Here is a 6,000-nt window from a genome sequence, read left to right on the forward strand (position 1 = left end):
TCCCAGCCCCCAGGGTTGAATCCCAAATGGCACCTTATTTCCTATATAAAGCATTACTTTGGTCAAAAGTAGTTCACTATATAGGTGATAGGGTGCCCTTTTGGAATGCACAGCACTACCCCAGAGCAGATGGGGTAGAAATGATTCCCAGCCAAGAGGCCCAGGCCACTGGTTGACCAAACAAATGGGCCTGGGTCAGGAGAGCAGTGACACTGTGCACCACCAAGAATCAACTCCTGACCTGTTGTTCTCCCAACTCAACACATTATGAACAGCTGAGAAACAGTGCTGGAAAACACTGACATGAGGCCAAGGAGGATGGCTGGAGGGAGGATGTTGCTCAAGTGATAGCCAAACGGCACCCTATTCCCTATATAGTGTACTACTTTTAACCAGGGTCCATTCTGAATCACTTGAGGAACATCCTCCTTTCATCTCCCAAGCCAATCACTAGTTCTCCCTTTTTACGTTGATATACACATGACTAAGAGCACAAACATCAATATACAGTACATTGAATTAATACAATGGCATAATTGAGGACATGAAACAAATGTAATGAAGATAAAAGTGCATACATCTTTGAGATAAAGGAACGCTATCATTGATACTAATTTGCACTAACTAGCTAATAAACATCAGTATACAAGCTGGCTGGCTAGCATAGCTACAATAGCCAAGAATTAGGAGTGTCCTTCCATAAACAAGTAAGCAGTCAGACGGCACCGGTACACATGCGTTCTATGCCTGCCGATGCCCGTTGTTACCTAAAGGTGGCTAACAAGCTCAACATGAACAAGAACATACTTTTCTTTTGTTGTTGTTTGACAAGGTTCTTGAACAGCAAGTGGTCTACTTTGTGCTAGTTATCTACTTTTCTAGCTTACGTTAGTTAGCTAAAATTGCAAATGTTAAGCTATTCAGTGAATGAGGTGTCAAGTAACTATTCTCTCTTGCTACCCGAGTCTTCCTTCAACTGTATGTAAAACCACTAGCCAACAGAGTAGTTAGCTGTGTATATCACAGTGACTGTAAAGTCAGCCTTTGAAGATTAGCTAGCTACCATTAGCTAGCTAACGGGTTTCAACTGATATGACTTGACAACTCCTTACCACCAGCTTCTCTGCCTATTCCCAGACACTTAAAAGGCGGTATCCTTCACAACAAACCACTTCGCTAAATGTTACTTTTGTTTCTGCAACAGTTTAAAACTCCTTTCTCCAGTTTGCTTCCGTTTCACTCACTTCTATCTATTTTGACCTTTGGTTACCCGACACTGATATTGACGTCTTGTCATGGAAACAGAACTCCGCCTACTTCTTCTTCGAGGAGGTTTAACGGCGGTTGGCATCCAATAAATGTTGCATTACCGCCACCTACGAGACTGGAGTAACTCCCTTATTCTCCAAGTACCCTTGACTGCAGTGTGCAGTTCGGCCCGGCTCAATGTTGGCGGAGTCAAACGTTTTACTCAGCCCACGTTTTTTTTTTTTTTTCCATCTGAGGTTTGACAGTCACACACGAAATACAAACACACACGTTTGTGCAAGGCACACGTTGAATACAAACATATTTCCTTTTTGAAGATCGTAAGAAATATTATATAAAATGGTACCAGCACATGTGCTGTAACACTTTTTGCTTCATGCTTTATTTGAGACAAGCTACTAATATTGTTGCAGTGAACAACACACTTGTTATGTATATCATGTACTGTTCAAATTGTGTTGATAAATTATTTCATTGAGCATATACAGTGCCTTACAAAGGTATTCATCCCCCTTGGCATTTTTCCCATTTTGTGGCATTAATTAATGTAATTTAAATATATTTTTATTTGGATTTCATGTAATGGACATACACAAAATAGTCCAAATTGGTCAAGTGAAAAAAAATATATAACTTGTTTAAAAAAAGTCTAAAAACGGAAAAGTTGTGTATGCATATGTATTCACCCCCTTTGCTATGAAGCCCCTAAATAAGATCTGGTGCAACCAATTACCTTCAGAAGTCACATAATTAGTTAAATAAAGTCCACCTGTGTGGAATCTAAGTGTCACATGATCTCAGTATATATACACCTGTTCTGAAAGGCCCCAGAGTCTGCAACGCCACTAAGCAAGGGGCACCACCAAGCAATGAAGACCAAGGAGCTCTCAAAACAGGTCAGGGACAAAGTTGTGGAGAAGTACAGATCAGGGTTGGGTTATAAAATATCCATAACTTTGAACATTCCATTGAGCACTAATAAATCCATTATTAAAAAATTGAAAGAATATGGCACCACAACAAACCTGCCAAGAGAGGGCCACCCACCAAAACTCACGGACCAGGCAAGGAAGGCATTAATCAGAGAGGCAACAAAGAGACCAAAGGTAATCCTGAAGGAGCTGCAAAGCTCCACAGTGGAGATTGGAGTATCTGTCCATAGGACCACTTTAAGCTGTACACTCCACAGAGCTGGGCTTTACGGAAGTGGCCAGAATTTGTTTCTGGCCACTTCCGTAAAGCCCAGCTCTGTTTAAGCCGTTGCTTAAAGAAAAAAATAAGCAAACGCGTTTGGTGTTCACCAAAAGGCATGTGGGAGACTACCCAAACATATGGAAGAAGGTACTCTGGTAAGATGAGACTAAAATTGAGCTTTTTGGCCATCAAGAAAAATGTTGTCGGCACAAACCCAACACCTCTCATCACCCCGAGAACATCATCCCCACAATGAAGCATGGTGGTGGCAGCATCATGTTGTGGGGATGTTTGTCATTGGCAGGGACTGGGAAACTGGTCAGATTTGAAGGAATGATGGATTGAGCTAAATACAGGGACAATCTTGAGGAAAACCTGTTTCAGTCTTCCAGAGATTTGAGACTTGGATGGAGGTTCACCTTCCAGCAGGACAATGACCCTAAGCATACTGCTAAAGCAACACTCGAGGGGTTTAAAGGTAAACATTTAAATGTCTTGGAATGGCATAGTCAAAGCCCAGACCTCAATCCATTTGAGAATCTGTGGTTTGACTTAAAGATTGCTGTACACCAGTGGAACCCATCCAACTTGAAGGAGGTGGAGCAGTTTTGCCTTGAAGAATGGGCAAAAATCCTAGTGGCTAGATGTGCCAAGCTTACAGAGACATACCCCAAGAGACTTGTAGCTGTAATTGCTGCAAAAAGTATTGACTTTGAGGGGGTGAATAGTTTTGCACGCTCAAGTTCATTTTTTTTTTGGTATTTCTTGTTTGTTTCACAAAAAAATATATTTTGCATCTTCAAAGTGGTAGGCATGTTGTGTAAATCAAATGATACAACCCCCCCCCAAACAAATCTATTTTAATTCCAGGTTGTAAGGCAACAAAATAGGAAAAATGCCAAGGGGGATGAATACCTTCGCAAGCCACTAGATATACAGTTACTATCTATCCTGATTTATAAAGCCATTTACTTTCCTCATGAGAATGGAGACAGACTATACCATATAGACATACTGACAAGCTGAATGTGCTTTGTACATTAAGTTATACCAGCTCTAGTAAAGAGATCTAACACAATTAACAATTGGAACAATTTACACAGCAGACAAAAATGGCTTCACTCCTGCTCCTTAAAAGAGGCAAAGACAGCCATTTTCTTGTCAACTGCCTCCACATAGAACATCTCATAATCTCTCTGTAACTGGAACGAGAACATGGTTCCTTGAGGAGAATATTTTCCTCTTCATCCAGGCCATCGTACAACCGTAGTTCTTTAAGGGTTGTAATGCGGTCTTCCCCGTCCATCTCAATTACACTAGGGAGGGAAACGGTGCCTTTAAATGTTTGGCGTTCGCACCACCTTGCTGCCTCTAGGCTGTCCCTTAGAAGAACATCTGCTTCCTTGAAGAAAAAGGAAGAATAAATATGAGAGTAGTGCCTCATTGGGTGATCAAGCCAAATTACACCCCACTTTCACAATACCATCATGCAAACAAAAGCCACTATTACTAAACAAGTCTTCACAACTATTATATCTTGCCAATCATCAAGCCTTCCTCATTACACACAGTAGACTACATACCCAGTTCACAGCTCCAAGTTCGCTGTGCATTTTGTTTTTACGTTTCTTCTAGAAAGAAAACAGATTGTGGTCATTAAGTAATGTAAAGGAAGCTCTAGGGATGTGTGTACAAGAATGCACATTACTTTAGCTAATAGCCTATACAGTACCTGATCCTGCAGAGCTGGATGCTAATGTGACATGCTGTGACTTCTTGGGGGGGGGGGGGGGGGTGTCTTCTCCATCCTCCTGAAATATATTGGAGGGGGGGGTTTAAGTCTTTAATCATTGGTTTAAGACTATACCACTCATCATGACACCTTCTACCTGTAGTGTTTTGTCTCTCTTCTTCAGACCTTAGTGAGTGAATGACATACATTCAATATGAAAATATATTCAGGTAAGTCTGGCTACAGTGAAACGAGTGATTTTAAGGATGCAAATTAAACGTTTTTATAATGTTCAAGACTTACGACATGGGAAAGTTCTGCAGGAGAACTAGGCACCACCATCGCCTAATTTGCTGCATGTTTTCCTTTGAAAAAGAAAATCACACAATCGGATGGGTATCCCCAAAAAACGTATATCCACTAGTGATGAGAATTTCATAATTTATACATACCTCAGTGAAATCACATTGTGCTTCCATTGCAATGTACAGAGTGTACTTTAAGTTAAGAAAGAGTAGGTTGTTAAGTTTGATAGTTATGATAACAACAATAATGATAATAGTAAATAATAATACCCCCCCCAAGGAATATATTTCAGGATGTAGAAGACATCCCCCCCAAGAAGTCACAGCATGTCACATCAGCGTCCAGCTCTGCAGGAGTTTGATGTATGAATTGTGTATGTAGTGTAAAAATTGTAGGAAATAGGTCCCAAAAAGTGTCAAGAATAATAAACAAGAAAAAGTATGGGCAATAACAATAGTGTGCTTTGCATGCTGCAAGCACAGAAATAATAATAACTTTTCATATGTTATAACAGAAAATAGGACTAATATGATATACTGAATAGCCAGCATCTTACCATCAAAACAAACACCCCACAGTTGTTAGAGAAACCTTGCTTTGGTAGGTCCTGTGGTGTGAACAAGGTACAATTTTCAATAAAGGAATGACAATCAAATGGTACAGTTCATTGGAATAATTGAAAGAAATATCTAACATGCACATCATCCACACCGAAAGTCCTCCAAGGTCCAGGGTACAAGATCTTGAGGGGCGAAGTTATTGAAGGGCCTCTGGGTGCTCTTGAGGGGCCACTGGTATGCTGACGGTATGTCAGGTGCTTCAGAAACTGTGCTCTGTTGATTATTGTTGCCGTACAATAGCAACAATGAAAGTGTGTCGCATTTCTACAACTAAAGCCACACTTTATGATTGTGAACTCTGAAAGAAAGGAATAACAGTAAAGTAACAAGTTATATAATTAAATACACTGATGGAACTGAAAAAATAGGGCAAATTAAAAAAGTGAACGTCAAATATATTGAATAAAGAATGAAATAGTACCTCTGTGCCTCACTGAAGCATGACATTTGATGTGGTTGTTGACCATATAATGTTCAGGCTTATATATGCAGAACGGCAGTGATGAAGTTGACTGCTGCTGCATTTTTTTATTTTGGGACTCTCGCCCTCCAATAACACACTAACGTGTCTCTATACAGCAAAGAAAATAACCATAGACATAAAAGGCATGATAATTAGAAAATCATAAATGAAGCAATAGGCATTTCATTTCATTACTGTATATACTATGTGTAGGCTGTGTAGACTCGCTATGTGTAACTTAGGGAATGACCGTTGGCATCAACGATATACGTTTAGAGCCAGCCAAACACAACAAGGCATACATTGAAGAAACACCGACAATCAACGATCAAATCGATTACATAACTGTACATGTAAACCTAGGCTTGCTGCTCAAGTAGGCAAATTTGCCCAAATAAGATTCCCTCATTGTAAGC

At 40.1% G+C, this 6,000-nt stretch overlaps 1 long non-coding RNA gene across 1 annotated transcript; it reads right to left on the reverse strand.

The window, feature by feature from the left end:
• Positions 1 to 2,500: 2,500 nt before the first annotated feature.
• On the reverse strand, positions 2,501 to 5,687 carry LOC139554307 (uncharacterized). The gene is made up of 5 exons (XR_011670812.1): positions 5,543 to 5,687; positions 5,196 to 5,419; positions 5,058 to 5,108; positions 4,047 to 4,094; positions 2,501 to 3,865 (listed from the first exon to the last, which is right to left on the reverse strand). It is a non-coding gene; the product is annotated as an uncharacterized lncRNA (long non-coding RNA).
• Positions 5,688 to 6,000: the final 313 nt, after the last annotated feature.

The sequence above is a fragment of the Salvelinus alpinus genome, chromosome 26, assembly GCF_045679555.1.
Source record: "Salvelinus alpinus chromosome 26, SLU_Salpinus.1, whole genome shotgun sequence".
NCBI lineage: Eukaryota > Metazoa > Chordata > Actinopteri > Salmoniformes > Salmonidae > Salvelinus > Salvelinus alpinus.